The 16,885-nt window shown below is 44.0% G+C and overlaps 1 long non-coding RNA gene across 1 annotated transcript in view; it reads left to right on the top strand.

Annotated features, from left to right (window-relative positions):
* LOC137385013 (uncharacterized) overlaps positions 1-16,885 on the top strand; it is a 33,606-nt gene that overhangs the window by 14,910 nt on the left and 1,811 nt on the right. The window lies entirely within an intron of this gene.

Genomic DNA, 16,885 nt, shown 5'->3' with positions numbered 1-16,885 from the left:
AGAAGCTGCAAAAACTTCAGTCTGTTGGGCTGAAGCCATTGAAGTCACAATGAGATTGTTTCCTAGTAACCAGTGTCAGTGTTCCACTACTCACTAAATCCAGAGTGAAGTTTGGAGTCAGTTCATATCAGGTACGTAAGTCTGAAACTAAAGTCTTAAATTTAAACAAAACCAATTTTATAGGGATGAGTGGCCAGTTGTTTAAGGTAGATTAAGATATTAGATTAAAAGATATCATGGAAGAAAAGCAGCACCAAACGCTTAAAGAAATAATTCATAATTTTGGACAACAATACATTCCCTCGAGGAATAAGAAAAACTCTGTGGGAAAAGTGGTCCAACCATGGTTTATTAGAAAAGTTTAGATAGCATTAAATTAAAAGAAGAGACTTTCTATGCTGCTAAAAAGAATATTAAGCATGAGGATTGGAATAGTTTCAGAAATCAGCAAAGGATGGCCAACAAATCAATCAAGAGGGGAAAAAGTGAGAGTAAGCTAGCAAGAATTATAAAAGCATGTTGTAAGAGCTTCTATAAGTTATATGGAAATCACATCTGCCAAATGGAAACATATTAATTTTGTCATATGGGACACTACTTGAACCTTTTTTACTGAACGTGGCACATAACTTGTTTAAAAGAACAACAGAGCTGAACAGCTGAAAACGTGGTTGTACATTTGCATTTTGAGAGACAGTTGAATAAGGAGACAATGAGAGACAATGATTCAATTAACAAGATTTGTCTGGGCAATGGTGATTATCCACATCTTGTCTATATACGAGCCAGACCTCCACCCCCCATCGAGTGTGTCTAGAAAGCTTTGAAGTCCAGCAACACCCCCTCCCCCCCCACCCACCCCCACCACCCTCCAAGAAGCTGCTGTTTCACACAAACAGAGGGTCACAGGACCTGCCTGCTGACCAGACTGGGGCTTTTTGAATTATGCCACACGGAAAGGACAGACTGCAATTTGAACAGAAAGGTGAGAGCCTGCAACAGGACTGGCAGAAGGAAGACCTGTCACTCTCCAGCAAAATCCTAGGGAAACCACGGTGGCAGCAAAAGCCTCAAGACTACTGAACTTTACAGGCGACCACCAAGAAGACAATTGAAACCTCTCTTCGGCCTTCTGGTACCAAAGAAAAAAGTCTGGAATTGTGCACTAGGCCCCAGCAAGAACTTCAAGACATTAACTTCAGTTGAGGACATTGCATCAAGGACATGACCACCCAGTAACTGAATTCTATTTATTACAACACCTAGTTCAACACCCACACCCCCCACATCACCCCCCCCCCACACACACACACACTGCTTTCTCCCTCTCTGTATCTATTTGTGTGTGTGTTTCTCTTGTGTGCATGCGAGCGGGGTTGTGTTGTGCATTTTAGTAGTTTTAACCGAGTTAGAGTGATAAGGCTAATAAACTTACATCTTTCTTGTTTAAACCTAAGAAAACATAGGAACATAGGAGCAGGAGTAGGCCATTCAGCCCATTAAGCCTGCCCTGCCATTCAGCATGATCGTGGCTGATCTTCCACTTCAATGCCTTTTTCCCACACTATCCTCATATCCCCTTATGTCATTGGCATTTAGAAATCTGTCAATCTCTGCTTTAAACATACTCAATGATAGAGTTTCCACAGTCCTCTTGGGTAGAGAATTCCAAAGATTCACAAACCTCTGAGTAAAGACATTTCTCCTCATCTTGGTCCTACGTGGCTTCCCCCTTATTTTGAAATTGTATTTTAAAATTCCCCATCCAGGGGAAACAACTTACCAACATCTACCCTGTCTATTCCTTTAAGTAGTTTGTAGGTTTCAATGAGATCACCTCTCATTCTTCAAAACTCTAGAGAATAAAGGCCCAGTTTCCCCAATCTCTCTTCATAGGACAGTCCCGCCCGCCATCCAGGGAACAAGTCTGGTGAACCTTCATTGCACTTCCTCTATGGCAATAATATCCTTCCTAAGGTAAGGGGACCAAAACTGCACACAGTACTCCAGGTGCGGTCTAACCAAGGTTCTATACAATTGAAACAAAACTTCACTACTCCTATACTCAAATCCTCTTGCGATAAAGGTTAGCCTACCATTAGCTTCTTAATTGTTTGCTGCATCTGCATGTTAGCTTTCAGTGACTTATTGATGAGGACATCCAGGTCCCCTTGTACATCTACACTTGCTAATCTCTTACCATTTAAGAAATACTCTGCACATCTATTCCTCTTACCAAAGTGGATAATCTCACATTTTTCCACATTATATTCCATCTGCCATATTCTTGCCCACTCACTAAGTCTGTCCAAATCTCCTCGGAGCCGCTTTGCAGCTTCCTCACAACATACATTCCCACCTAGTTTTGTGTCATCTGCAAACTTGGAAATATTACATTTGGTCCCCACATCTAAATCATTGAAATATATTGTGAACAGCTGGGGCCCAAGCACTGATCCCAGTGGTATCCGCTTGTCACAGCCTGCCAATGCGAGAATGACCCATTTATTCCTATTCTCTGTTTTCTGCCTGTTAACCGTGCTAGTATATTACCTCCTATCCCATATGCTTTAATTTTGCTAACCAACCAACTGTGGGGGAATTTATCAAAAGCTTTCTGAAAATCCAAGTATACCTTGTCCACCAACTCCCCTTTATCAATTCTGTTAGGAACATCCTCAAAAAACTCCAACAGGTTCATCAAACATGATTTCCCATTCATTAATCCATGTTGACTATGCCCAATCAGATCATTATTATCCAGTGTCCATTTATCACATCCATTAGAATAGATTCTAGCTTTTTCCCAATGACTGTTGTAAGGCTAACAGGTCTGTAATTCCCTGTTTTCTCTCTCCCTCCTTCTTAAATACTGGGGTGACATTTGCAACCTTCCAATCTGCAGGAACCACTCTAGAATCGATAGAATTTTGGAAGATGATCACCAATGAATCCACTATCTCCATAGCTACCTCTTTCAAAACTGTAGAATGTAGAATATCAGGTCTTGGGGACTTAGCAACCTTCAGCTCCATTAATTTCTCCAATACAACCTTCTTACTAATACTAATTTCCTTCAATACCTCATTCCCCCTAATCCCTTGGTCTCTAATTCTGGGAGATTTCTTGTATCTTCCTCAGTGTAGACAGACACAAAGTAATCATTTAGCTTCTCTGCCATTTCTCTATTCCTCATTATAAATTCTCCTGACTCTGCCTATAATGGACCCACGTTTGTCTTAGTCAAATGTTTCCTTTTTACATAGCTATAGAAGCTTTTACAGTCTGTTTTTATATTTTTTGCTAGCTGACATTCATAGTCTATTCTCTCTTTCTTTAACAGTTTCTTCATCCTCCTTTGCTGTATTCTAAAATCCTTCCAATCCTCCGGTTTACTACTAATTCTGGCAACTTTATCAGGCTTTTCTTTTAATTTTATGCAATCCTTAATTTCCATTGTTATCCATGGTTGACTTCCTTTACTTTTGGTTTTGTGCCTTGAAGGAATGTATAGTTACTGTAAACTGTGTAATATTTCTTTAAAGACTATCCATTGCCTATGTACTGTCATATCTTTTAATGTATTTTCCCAATCCACCTCAGCCAATTTGCCCCTCATACTTTCATAATTTCGTTTGTTCAAATTTAACACCCTTGCTTCAGATTGAACTACCTCACTTTCAAACATAATGTAAAATTCTATCATATTATGGTCACTCATCCCTAAAGGTTCTTTTACAAGATTATTAATTACCCTTTCTCATTACATAATACTAGATCTAAAATAGCCTGTTCTCTAGTCGGTTCCTCAAAATACTGCCCTCGAAAACCATCCCTAATGCACTCCTGAAACTCGTCCTCCACAGCATTAGTGTGAATTAGACTGGGTTAGACTAGCATTAGACTGGGTTTACCAGCATTCATTGCCCTCCCCTAGTTGCCCATGAGAAGGTGGTGGTGAGCTGCCTTCTTGAACCGCTGCAGTCCATGTGGGGTAGGGACACCCACAGTGCTGATAGGAAGTGAGTTCCAGGATTTTGACCCAGCGACAGTGAAGGAACGGTGCTATAGTTCCAAGTCAGGATGGTGTGTGACTTGGAAGGGGACTTGCAGGTGGTGGTGTTCCCATGAATTTGCTGCCCTTGTCCTTCTAGTTGGTAGAGGTCGCAGGTTTGGTAGGTGCTGTCTAAGGAGCCTTGGTGTATTGCTGCAGTGCATCTTGTAGATGGTACACACTGCTGCCACTTTGCATTGGTGGTGGAGGGAGAGAATGTTTGTAGATGGGGTGCCTATCAAGTGGGCTGCTTTGTCCTGGATGGTATCGAGCTTCTGGAGTGTTGTTGGAACTGCACCCATCCAGGCAAGTGGAGAGTATTCCATTACACTCCTGACTTGTGCCTTGTAGATGGTGGACATGCTTTGGGGAGTCAGGAGGTGAGTTACTTGCTGCTGGATTCCTAGCCTCTGACCTGCTCTTGTAGCCACGTCATTTATATGGCTACTCCAGTTCAGTTTCTGGCCAATGGTAGCCCCTCGGATGTTGATAATGGGGGATTCAGCAATGGTAATGCCATTGAATGTCAAGGGGAGATGGTTAGATTCTCTCTTGTTGGAGATGGTCATTGCCTGGCACTTGTGTGGCGCAAATGTTACTTGCCACTTATCAGCCCAAGTCTGGATGTTGTCCAAGTCTTGCTGCATTTCTACATGGACTGCTTCAGTATCTGAGGAGTCACGAATGGTGTTGAACATTGTGTAATCATCAGCGAACATCCCCACTTCTGACCTTATGACTGAAGGAAGGTCATTGATGAAGCAGCTGAAGATGGTTGGGCCTGGGACATTACACTGAGGAACTACTGCAGTGATGTCCTGGAGCTCAGATGATTGACCTCCAACAACCACAACCATCTTTATTTGTGCTAGGTATGACTCCAACCAGCGGAGGGTTTTCCCCTTGATTCCCATTTACCTCAGTTTTGCTAGGGCTCCTTGATGCCATACTCGGTCATATGCTGCCTTGATGTCAAGCGCAGTCACTCTCACCTCACCTCTTGACTTCAGCTCTTTTGTCCATGTATGAACCAAGGCTGTAATGAGGTCAGGAGCTGAGTGGCCCTGGCAGAACCCAAACTGAGCGTCACTGAGCAGGTTATTGCTAAGCAAGTGCCGCTTGATGGCACTGTTGATGACACCTTTCATCACTTTACTGATGACTGAGAGTAGGCTGATGGGGCGGTAATTGGCCAGGTTGGACTTGTCCTGCTTTTTGTGTACAGGACATACTTGGGCAATTTTCCACATTGCAGGGTAGATGCCAGAGTTGTAGCTGTACTGGAACAGCTTGGCTAGGAGCACAGGTCTTCAGTACTATTGCTGGAATATTGTCAGGGTCCATAGTCTTTGCAGTATCCAGTACCTTCAGTCGTTTATTGATATCACGCAGAGTGAATCGAATTGGCTGAAGTCTGGCATCTGTGATGCTTGGGACTTTAGGAGGAGGCCGAGATGGATCATCCACTCAGCACTTCTGGCTGAAGATTGTTGCAAATGCTTCAGCCTTATCTTTCACACTGATGTGCTGGGCTCCCCCATCATTGAGGATGCAGATATTTGTGGAGCCACCTCCTCCAGTTAGTTGTTTAATTGTCCACCACCATTCACGGCTGGATGTGGCAAGACTGCAGAGCTTAGATCTGATCCATTGGTTATGGGATCGCTTAGCTCTGTTTATCGCATGCTGCTTACGCAGTTTGGCATGCAGATAGTCCTGCAGATAGTCATTTTGAGGTATGCCTGGTGCTGCTCCTGGCATGCCCTCCTGCACTCTTTATTGAACCAGGGTTGGTCTCCTGGCTTGATGGTAATGGAACAGTGGAGGGATATGCCGGGCCGTGAGGTTACAGAGGCTTTTCCGCTGGCTAGACAATCAATGGCATCACTGAGTTCCAATTTTGTTGGCTGTCCATGACTGGCAGAGACTGGGCTGCATTGAGGGCAGTCTCAGTGACAATATTTTCCCTGGAGTATAGTTCTCGGTAACGCTCCACCCAGCGGTCCATTTGCTTGCGTTGGTCAGTGATTGTGTCCCCTGATTTACATTTGAGGGGGGCGATCATCTTGACGGTTGGCCCAAAAGCTCTCTTAATGCCATCATACATTCCTCTGACGGTGTCTGAGGCCAGCTGAATATGACTGCGTAGGTGTTGCCAGTAGCCATTTGCGCAGCGCCTGGCTCTTCTTTGTGCAGCACTTCTGGCTGCTTTAAGTGCTACGGATGTTAACTCGCTGTGGGCTTTCTTGTAGTCCAGCAGTGCAATGCGCTGAGCGGCTATGTCAGGTTGCAGCTCTTCAAAGTGAGATTGAAACCAGTCTACATTTCGCTTCACACGTTTGCCATAGGTGGTCATTGCTGAGTCATAGATGGCGTCTCTGCTGTGAGTCCACTTGGTCTCTGTCTGGAAGTGGTTCAAGAGTTCACCTACCTAGGCTCAACTATCACCAGTAACCTGTCTCTCGATGCAGAAATCAACAAGCGCATGGTAAAGGCTTCCACTGCTATGTCCAGACTGGCCAAGAGAGTGTGGGAAAATGGCGCACTGACACGGAACACAAAAGTCTGAGTGTATCAAGTCTGTGTCCTCAGTACCTTGCTCTACGGCAGCGAGGTCTGGACATTGTATGTCAGCTGAGAGCAATGTCTCAATTCATTCCATCTTCGCTGCCTCTGGAGAATCCTTGGCATCAGGTGGCAGGACCGTATCTCCAACACAGAAGTCCTCGAGGCGGCCAACATCCCCAGCATATACACCCTACTGAGCCAGCGGCGCTTAAGATGGCTTGGCCATGTGAACCGCATGGAAGATGGCAGGATCCCCAAGGATACATTGTACAGCAAGCTCGTCACTGGTATCAGACCCACCGGCCGTCCATGTCTCCGCTTTAAAGACGTCTGCAAACGTGACATGAAGTCCTGTGACATTGATCACAAGTCGTGGGAGTCAGTTGCCAGCGATCGTCAGAGCTGGCAGGCAGCCATAAAGGCGGGGCTGAAGTGTGGCGAGTCGAAGAGACTTAGCAGTTGGCAGGAAAAAAGACAGAAGCGCAAGGGGAGAGCCAACTGTGTAGCAGCCCCGACAACCAATTTTATCTGCAGCACCTGTGGAAGAGTCTGTCACTCTAGAATTGGCCTTTATAGCCACTCCAGGCGCTGCTTCACAAACCACTGACCACCTCCAGGCACTTACCCATTGTCTCTCGAGACAAGGAGGCCAAAGAAGAAGAGATTACAGATTGTGGTTGAGTACAATTCTGCTGCTGCTGATGGCCCACAGCGCCTCATGGATGCCCAGTTTTGCATTGCTAGATCTGTTCGAAATCTATCCCATTTATCACGGTAGTAGTGCCACACAACACGAGGGAGGGTATCCTCAATGTGAAGGCGGGACTTCGTCTCCATAATGACTGTGCGGTTATCATTCCTACCAATACTGTCATGGACAGATGCATCTGCGGCAGGCAGATTGGTGAGGACGAGGTCAAGTATGTTTTCCCCTCTTGTTGGTTCCCTTGCCACCTGCCGCATACCCAGTCTAGCAGATTTGTCCTTTCGGACTCGGCCAGCTTGGTCAGTAGTGGTGCTACCGAGCCACTCTTGGTGATGGACATTGAAGTCCACTACCCAGAGTATATTCTGTGCCATTGCCACCCTCAGTGCTTCCTCCAAGCCTGTCCTTCCGAAATGTCGAATATCCTTGAACATTCAGTTCCCAGTCTTGGTCATCCTGTAGCCATGTTTCCGTTATGGCAATTACATCATACCCATTTACTTTTATTTGGGCCTTTATGTCATCTACCTTATTGCGAATGCTATGTGCATTCAGGTAGAGTGCCCTTAACCTTGTCTTCTTGACATTACTCTGCATTCTAAGCCTAGTTGATGCTCACCTTTGTTTCACCTGCCTTCTAATATCGCTTCCTATTTTTCTACCTCCTGTTACCAGCTTTACTTCCTTCCAATTTGAACTATCCCTTAAGTTCCCATCCCCCTGACAAGCTAGTTTAAACCCTCCCCAACAGCAGTAACAAACCTCCCTGCGAGGATGTTAGTTCCGGTCCTGTTAAGGGGTAGCCCGTCCATCTTGTACAGGTCCCACCTGCCCCAGAACCAGTCCCAATGCCTCAGAAATCTGATGCCCTCCCTCCTACACCAATTCTCCAGCCACTTGTTCCATCAATCAATCCTCCTATCCCTATGCTCACTGGCACGTGGCACTGGGAGTAATTCTGAGATTACTGCTTTGGAGGTCTTGCTTTTTAATTTCCTTCCTAACTCCCTATAAAATCTGCTTTCAGGCCCCCATCCCTCTTCCTACCTCTGTCATTGGTACCAATGTGGACCACAACCTCTGGCTGTTCACCTTCCCCAGAAGTATGTCCTGTAGCCACTCCGTGACATCCTTGACCCTAGCACCAGGGTGGCAACACACCATCCTGGAGACACATTTACTGCTGCAGAAACACCTGTCTGATCCCCTGACAATCAAATCCCCTATCACTATTGTTCTTCCATTCTTCTTCCTCCCCTCCTTTGCAGCTGAGCCACCCGAGGGACTACAGACTTTACTCTGGCTGCACTCCCCTGAGGAACCATTACTCTCACCAGTATCCAAAATGGAAAACTGATTAGCTAGCAAGATAGACTCAAGGTCTCCTGCACTATCTGCCTGGTTCTCTTAGACCGCCTGGCGGTCACCCATTCCCTCTCTGCCTACATGCTCCTAACCTGCGGTGTGACCATCCTCCTAAACATGCTATCCATGTAGCCCTGAGCCTAGCGGATGCACAACAGTGACTCCAGCCATCGCTCGAGTTCCAAAACCCAGAGCTCAAGCTTCTGCAGCCGGTGATACTTCCTGCAGATGTGTTCATCTAGGACACGTGGTGCGTTCATGACTTCCCACGTACCTCAGGACGTACATTCCACTTAGCCGAGCTGACCCGTCATACTGTAATTTTAAAAACGTTTTATTACAATGAGAAGTAAAATAACTTACCAGTTACTCACCAATCAACTTTTTCCCCTGTACCGAATAAAGAGGCAGCTACTAGAGGCAGAAAGAAAGAAAGAAAGAAAGAAAGAAAGAAAGAAAGAAAGAAAGAAAGAAAGAAAGAAAGAAAGAAAGAAAGAAAGAAAGAAAGAAGCCCCTCCCTCATGCATCAAATTCCCATTTTATACTCTGTGCACTCTAATTTATTTGCTTCTTAATTTATAGTTCCTCGCCTTACTGAGCTCCCTCAATTACCAAACTCCCTTCTTAACACTCCATGCCCTCCAGCAGCACTCAGTGCAGACAAACAGCACTAAGAGTCCCCTGAATTTACACTCTGAAAACAATGCTGTGTGAGCTCTGCTGGAGCTCGGAAACCAGTTTAAGTTAGCTACCTAATTAACTAGCTACAAAAACTGCAAGAAACCTAACTTACCTCTTAAATGAAACAGGAATTTCAATTAATTGCTAGATGTAAACAAAACAAAACAAAAACTAGTCTTGAGAGATTAATCCTTAAAATTCACTCACTTACCCAATTCCCTTCTTCACATTCAGTGCAGACCTGTCTGATTGGTTCATTTGCAATTACAATTAGGAAGCAGTGAGCAATGACTCACTGATGTGAAGCTAAAATCACTGCATTTTAAAAGTTAAACCCTGTTATGGCCAAATCAGGAAAGGGACAGAGGGGAGTCTGAGACCCCTTCCTCACCCGGTTGTAACAAGATAATTAAAAAGGAAGAGATTAATAAAAGTAAACATAGATCCATTTGAGGTAGAGACAGGAGAAATTATAATAGGGAATATGGAAATGGAAGAGAGGTTAAATGAATATTCTGTATCTGTCTTTGCAGTATAGAATCATGGAATAGTCAGCAAAGAAGGAGGCCATTCAGCCCATTGAGTCTGTGACAACTCTTTCAAAGAACAATCCAGTTAGTTCTACTCCACGCTCTTTCCCATGTTTATACATTTCCTTTGAAGGCTACTATTTAATCTATATCCACCACCCTATCAAGCAGTGCATTCCAAATCCTAACCATTCATTGCTTAAAACAGTTTTTTCTTATGTCACCTCTGGTTCTTTTGCCAATCAACCTATGTCAGTGCCCGCTGATTATCAATCTGACAGCCTTTTGAAACAGTTTCACTCTTTTTATTCTTTCTAAACCCTTCATGATTTTAAACACCTCTATCAAATTTCACTTGTAGCTTTCCCTGCTCGAATGAGAACAACCCCAACTTCTCAAGTCTATCCATACAACTGTAATCACTCATACCTGGAATCACTGTAGTCATTATCTTCTGTACCTCTCCAAAGCCTTCATGTCTTCCTAAATTCCTGCTCAGTATCAGATACAATTTTCCAGCTGGGTGGAAATAGTCTTTTATACCCGTTCAGCATAACTTCCTGGCTTTTGTACTCTCTGCCTCTATTTACAAAACCCAGGATCTCAAGTTTTATTAACTGCTTTGTTAACCTGTACTGCCACTTTCAAAGATTTGTGCGCAAACACGCCCAGGTGTCTCTGTTCTTGCACCCACTTTAACATTGTACCATTTAGCCAGTATTATCTCTCCTCATTCTTCCTACTAAAATATATCACCTCACGCTTTTCTCTGTTGAATTTCATCTGCCATATGTGCACTGATTTCACCAGCCTGTCCATGTCCTCTTGAAGTTTGTTACTATCATCCTCATTGCTCACTACAATTTCAAGTTTCATGTTATCTGCAAACAATGGAAGACATAAAAACATATTGGAAATATTAGGGAACCAAGGATCTAATGACAGCGAGGAACTTAAAGTAACTGATATTATTAAAGAAAAAGTGCTCGAAAAATTAATGGGACTAAAAGCAGACAAGTCCCTGGATCTGATGGCCGACATAATAGCTTTATAAAAGAGGTGACGACAGATTTAGTAGATGCATTGGTTTAGATCTTCCAGAATTCCCAAATTATGAAATATTTCTTTAAACATTCACCATTTCTCAGCTATCATCATACCTTTTAATCTGATTTCCCAATACCTTAGCCAGCTCACCCTCGTACCTATGTAATTGGCTTTTTATAAGTTCAATACTCTAGCTTTGGCCTTATATACATCACTCTCAAATTCAGTGCAAATTTCTATAATTTTATGATCATGCTTTCCCAGAGGATCCTTTACTACGAAATTACAAAATAACCCTGTCTCATTACACAAAACAAGATCTAATATAACTTCTTCCCTGGATGATTCCACAACATATTGTTCTAGGAAACTGTCTCAAATGCATTCCCTGAACTCGTCCTCCAAACTACTTCTGCAAATTGATTTGTCCGATCTCCCAATGCCGGACTCCCGCTGAGCAGGAATGTCAAGAGACTTTGGGTTTCTTAAGTGCTTCGAGTCCTTTGAAAAATATCAATAAAGAAAAGAGCTTCAAAACATTAAAGCTGTTCCTGCCCGTAGGAAATAGCATTTGCAAAAGTGGGGGTGAGATTCCCCACAGGGGTTATCCATAATGGAAAGCTCTGTATTATTCACTTTTCAATCACATTGGGTGTCAGTCATGTCTCTGAGTGAGACCTCTGAGTCAGAAGGTCAGAAACATGAGCACATAATCCATGCTGATACTCCTGTGCACTACTGAGGGAGTGCTACACTGTCAGAGGTATCATCTTTCAAATATGATGTTAAAACTGAGGCTTTACCTGTCTGTTCAGGTGAACGTAAAAGTTCATGCAGCAGAACTCAAAGAGCAGGGAATTCAACATTTATATCTCAGCTGTGCACAGGATGTTATACCCAGCACACAGGGACTATAGACTGAGTCATCGTCATGCATCTCTGTGAGGAGCAGTGTTGGAGGAGGCTGCATTTCTCCAGCCGGGGTATCTCAGTTACCTGAAACCTCCCGTAACACAACCTGTTGCCTGTTCGAGCAGGGGACACACATCATGTCTGTGTCCCTGAAAGTCAGCACATCCCTGAGCTTTTACACCACTGGCTCCTTTCACACTGCTGGAGGGGACATCAGTCACTCTCCCAGTCTGCAGTTCACAGCTGCATTAAGCAGGCGACTGACACTCTCTTTACCAGGGCCGAGCAGCACATCATCTTCCCCACTGAGCTCAGCAGTCACCAGGACAGAGCTCGTGTCTTTGCAGCAGGGGCTGGCTTTCCGCACATGCAGGGTGGGATTGACTGTCCACACGTGGCCATTAGGGAACCAGAACATGAGCCAGTGACATTGGTGAACAGAGAGGCCAACATGAGAAAGGCAGGAAGCTGCTCTTCTACTCAGTGCTGCCGTCAGCAAGTCTTCCAGAATTGTTCAACAATAAATGCAAGTTAGGCCGTAGCTCATGTTAATAGGTCCATCCCCACTTTAAGCAGAGTCAGGGAAGGCACTGGAAACTGTGCTGGTCACACGGACAGCTGCACAATTGTTCAACTATTAATGAACAGAGTGTCTATTGACACCAGTGTGTCAGCCAATGAGTTGGAGGTGGGATGGACTTACAGCAGGATTCACAGCTAACAGTCTATTTTACAGCAAACAGCGTCTACTCAGCAAACAGCCTGTTTAAGCAGCGCACTGCAGAAACATTCCACAGATTCTACTTAAAAGTATAAATATCAACTAAAGCAAATAGAATTAATGACTGAAACTGCAGCAAAATCTGCTGATAATTCAGGATTATTTCCCTAGCAAAATACAGTGATAATCCTCACTCTGTGTCTCTGATAATCCTCACTCTGTTTCCCTGATAATCCTCACTCTGTGTCTCTGATAATCCTCACTCTGTTTCCCTGATAATCCTCACTCTGGGTCTCTGATAATCTGCACTCTGTGTCCTTGATAATCCTCAATCTGTGTCCCTGATAATCCTCACTCTGTTTCCCTGATAATCCTCAATCTGTGTCCCTGATAATCCTCAATCTGTTTCCCTGATAATCCTCAATCTGTGTCCCTGATAATCCTCACTCTGTGTCACTAATAATCCTCAATCTGTGTCTCTGATAATCCTCTCTCTGTGTCTCTGATAATCCTCACTCTGTGTCACTAATAATCCTCAATCTGTGTCCCTGATAATCCTCTCTCTGTGTCTCTGATAATCCTCACTCTGTGTCACTAATAATCCTCAATCTGTGTCTCTGATAATCCTCACTCTGTGTCACTAATAATCCTCAATCTGTGTCCCTGATAATCCTCACTCTGTGTCACTAATAATCCTCAATCTGTGTCTCTGATAATCCTCTCTCTGTGTCTCTGATAATCCTCACTGTGTCACTAATAATCCTCAATCTGTGTCCCTGATAATCCTCACTCTGTGTCTCTGATAATCCTCAATCTGTGTCTCTGATAATCCTCACTCTGTGTCACTAATAATCCTCAATCTGTGTCCCTGATAATCCTCACTCTGTGTCACTAATAATCCTCAATCTGTGTCTCTGATAATCCTCAATCTGTCACTAATAATCCTCAATCTGTGTCCCTGATAATCCTCACTCTGTGTCACTAATAATCCTCACTCTGTGTCTCTGATAATCCTCACTCTGTCACTAATAATCCTCAATCTGTGTCTCTGATAATCCTCACTCCGTCACTAATAGTCCTCAATCTGTATCTCTGATAATCCTCACTCTGTCACTAATAATCCTCAATCTGTGTCCCTGATAATCCTCAATCTGTCTCTCTGATAATCCTCACTCTGTGTCACTAATAATCCTCAATCTGTGTCCCTGATAATCCTCACTCTGTGTCTCTGATAATCCTCACTCTGTCACTAATAATCCTCAATCTGTGTCTCTGATAATCCTCACTCTGTCACTAATAGTCCTCAATCTGTATCTCTGATAATCCTCACTCTGTCACTAATAATCCTCAATCTGTGTCCCTGATAATCCTCACTCTGTGTCTCTGATAATCCTCACTCTGTCACTAATAATCCTCAATCTGTGTCTCTGATAATCCTCACTCTGTCACTAATAGTCCTCAATCTGTATCTCTGATAATCCTCACTCTGTCACTAATAATCCTCAATCTGTGTCCCTGATAATCCTCAATCTGTCTCTCTGATAATCCTCACTCTGTGTCACTAATAATCCTCAATCTGTGTCCCTGATAATCCTCACTCTGTGTCTCTGATAATCCTCACTCTGTCACTAATAATCCTCAATCTGTGTCTCTGATAATCCTCACTCTGTCACTAATAGTCCTCAATCTGTATCTCTGATAATCCTCACTCTGTCACTAATAGTCCTCAATCTGTCTCTCTGATAATCCTCACTCTGTGTCACTAATAATCCTCAATCTGTGTCCCTGATAATACTCAATCTGTCTCTCTGATAATTCTCAATCTGTGTCACTAATAATCCTCAATCTGTGTCTCTGATAATCCTCACTCTGTGTCTCTGATAATCCTCAATCTGTGTCCCTGATAATCCTCACTCTGTGTCTCTGATAATCCTCACTCTGCGTCACTGATAATCCTCACTCTGCGTCACTGATAATCCTCACTCTGTGTCTCTGATAATTCTCAATCTGTGTCCCTGATAATCCTCACTCTGTGTCTCTGATAATCCTCACTCTGTGTCTCTGATAATCCCCACTCTGTGTCTCTGATAATCCTCACTCTGCGTCACTGATAATCCTCAATCTGTGTCGCTGATAATCCTCACTCTGTGTCTCTGATAATCCTCACTCTGCGTCACTGATAATCCTCATTCTGCGTCACTGATAATCCTCACTCTGTGCCATGACAATTCTCGACTCAAGAAGATCTAGTTTCAGTGATTTGAAAAGGATCTGGCCCAGGTGGACTGGAATCAAAGATTAGGTAAAAGTCAAGAAGCACTGAATGGCCTTCAAAATGGAGATAGTGTGGGTACAATCTAGAAACATTCTCATGACAGGGAAAGGAAGTGCATCTGAAGCTAGATCTCCCTGGATGACTACAGATATAAAGATAAAAATGAAACATAAAAAGGAGGTTTATAGTAAATGTTGTGATCCTAATTCAGTAGAGAAACAATATAAAGCCAAAAGTATAGCAGAAAACTGAAAAAAGAAACAGGTGGACAAAGTAAGTTAGAGAATAGATTAGCAGCCAATTTAAACAGGAACCCAGAGGTTTAATAGATATTCTTTTCTTTTTGGGCCTCCTTATCTCGAGAGACAATGGATACGCGCCTGGAGGTGGTCAGTGGTTTGTGAAGCAGCGCCTGGAGTGGCTATAAAGGCCAATTCTGGAGTGACAGGCTCTTCCACAGGTGCTGCAGAGAAATTTGTTTGTTGGGGCTGTTGCACAGTTGGCTCTCCCCTTGCGCCTCTGTCTTTTTTCCTGCCAACTACTAAGTCTCTTCGACTCGCCACAATTTAGCCCTGTCTTTATGGCTGCCCGCCAGCTCTGGCGAATGCTGGCAACTGACTCCCACGACTTGTGATCAATGTCACACGATTTCATGTCGCGTTTGCAGACGTCTTTATAACGGAGACATGGACGGCCGGTGGGTCTGATACCAGTGGCGAGCTCGCTGTACAATGTGTCTTTGGGGATCCTGCCATCTTCCATGCGGCTCACATGGCCAAGCCATCTCAAGCGCCGCTGACTCAGTAGTGTGTATAAGCTGGGGATGTTGGCCGCTTCAAGGACTTCTGTGTTGGAGATATAGTCCTGCCACCTGATGCCAAGTATTCTCCGAAGGCAGCGAAGATGGAATGAATTGAGACGTCGCTCTTGGCTGGCATACGTTGTCCAGGCCTCGCTGCCGTAGAGCAAGGTACTGAGGACACAGGCCTGATACACTCGGACTTTTGTGTTCCGTGTCAGTGCGCCATTTTCCCACACTCTCTTGGCCAGTCTGAACATAGCAGTGGAAGCCTTACCCATGCGCTTGTTGATTTCTGCATCTAGAGACAGGTTACTGGTGATAGTTGAGCCTAGGTAGGTGAACTCTTGAACCACTTCCAGAGCGTGGTCGCCAATATTGATGGATGGAGCATTTCTGACATCCTGCCCCATGATGTTCGTTTTCTTGAGGCTGATGGTTAGGCCAAATTCATTGCAGGCAGACGCAAACCTGTCGATGAGACTCTGCAGGCATTCTTCAGTGTGAGATGTTAAAGCAGCATCGTCAGCAAAGAGGAGTTCTCTGATGAGGACTTTCCGTACTTTGGACTTCGCTCTTAGACGGGCAAGGTTGAACAACCTGCCCCCTGATCTTGTGTGGAGGAAAATTCCTTCTTCAGAGGATTTGAACGCATGTGAAAGCAGCAGGGAGAAGAAAATCCCAAAAAGTGTGGGTGCGAGAACACAGCCCTGTTTCACACCACTCAGGATAGGAAAGGGCTTTAATAGATATACAAGTCGCAAAAGGGTAGTCAAAGGAAGGAAATGCCTCCTTGTGAACCCGCTGTCGATTAGTGGTAGCATTCTTGCCTCTCTTTTTGAAGGTGGTATATTCAGGTCCTACTCCAGGCCTTGATTATGTAAATCAGCATTAACAGTGCAGTCCTGAGGGATGAAATGGTAAACTAAGGCCCTGTCTGCCCTCTCAGGTGAATGTAAAAGATCCCATGACATTATTTCAAAGATGAGCAGGGGAGTTATCCCCGGTGCCCTGGCCAATATTTATCCCTCAATCAATATCATAAAAACAGATTATCTGGTCATTAACACATTGCTCTTTATGGGAGCTTGCTGTGCGCAAATTGGTTGCTGTGTTTCCAACGTTACAACATTGACAACATTTCAAAAGTACTTCATTGGCTGTAAAGTGCTTTGGGATGTCCTGTAGTCATGAAAGGTACTATATAAATGCAAGTCTTTCTTTTTA

This window comes from Heterodontus francisci, chromosome 27, assembly GCF_036365525.1.
Source record: "Heterodontus francisci isolate sHetFra1 chromosome 27, sHetFra1.hap1, whole genome shotgun sequence".
Classification (NCBI taxonomy): domain Eukaryota; kingdom Metazoa; phylum Chordata; class Chondrichthyes; order Heterodontiformes; family Heterodontidae; genus Heterodontus; species Heterodontus francisci.
Note: the sequence above shows the minus strand (reverse complement) of the source record. Positions and strands in the feature narration are given on the sequence as shown.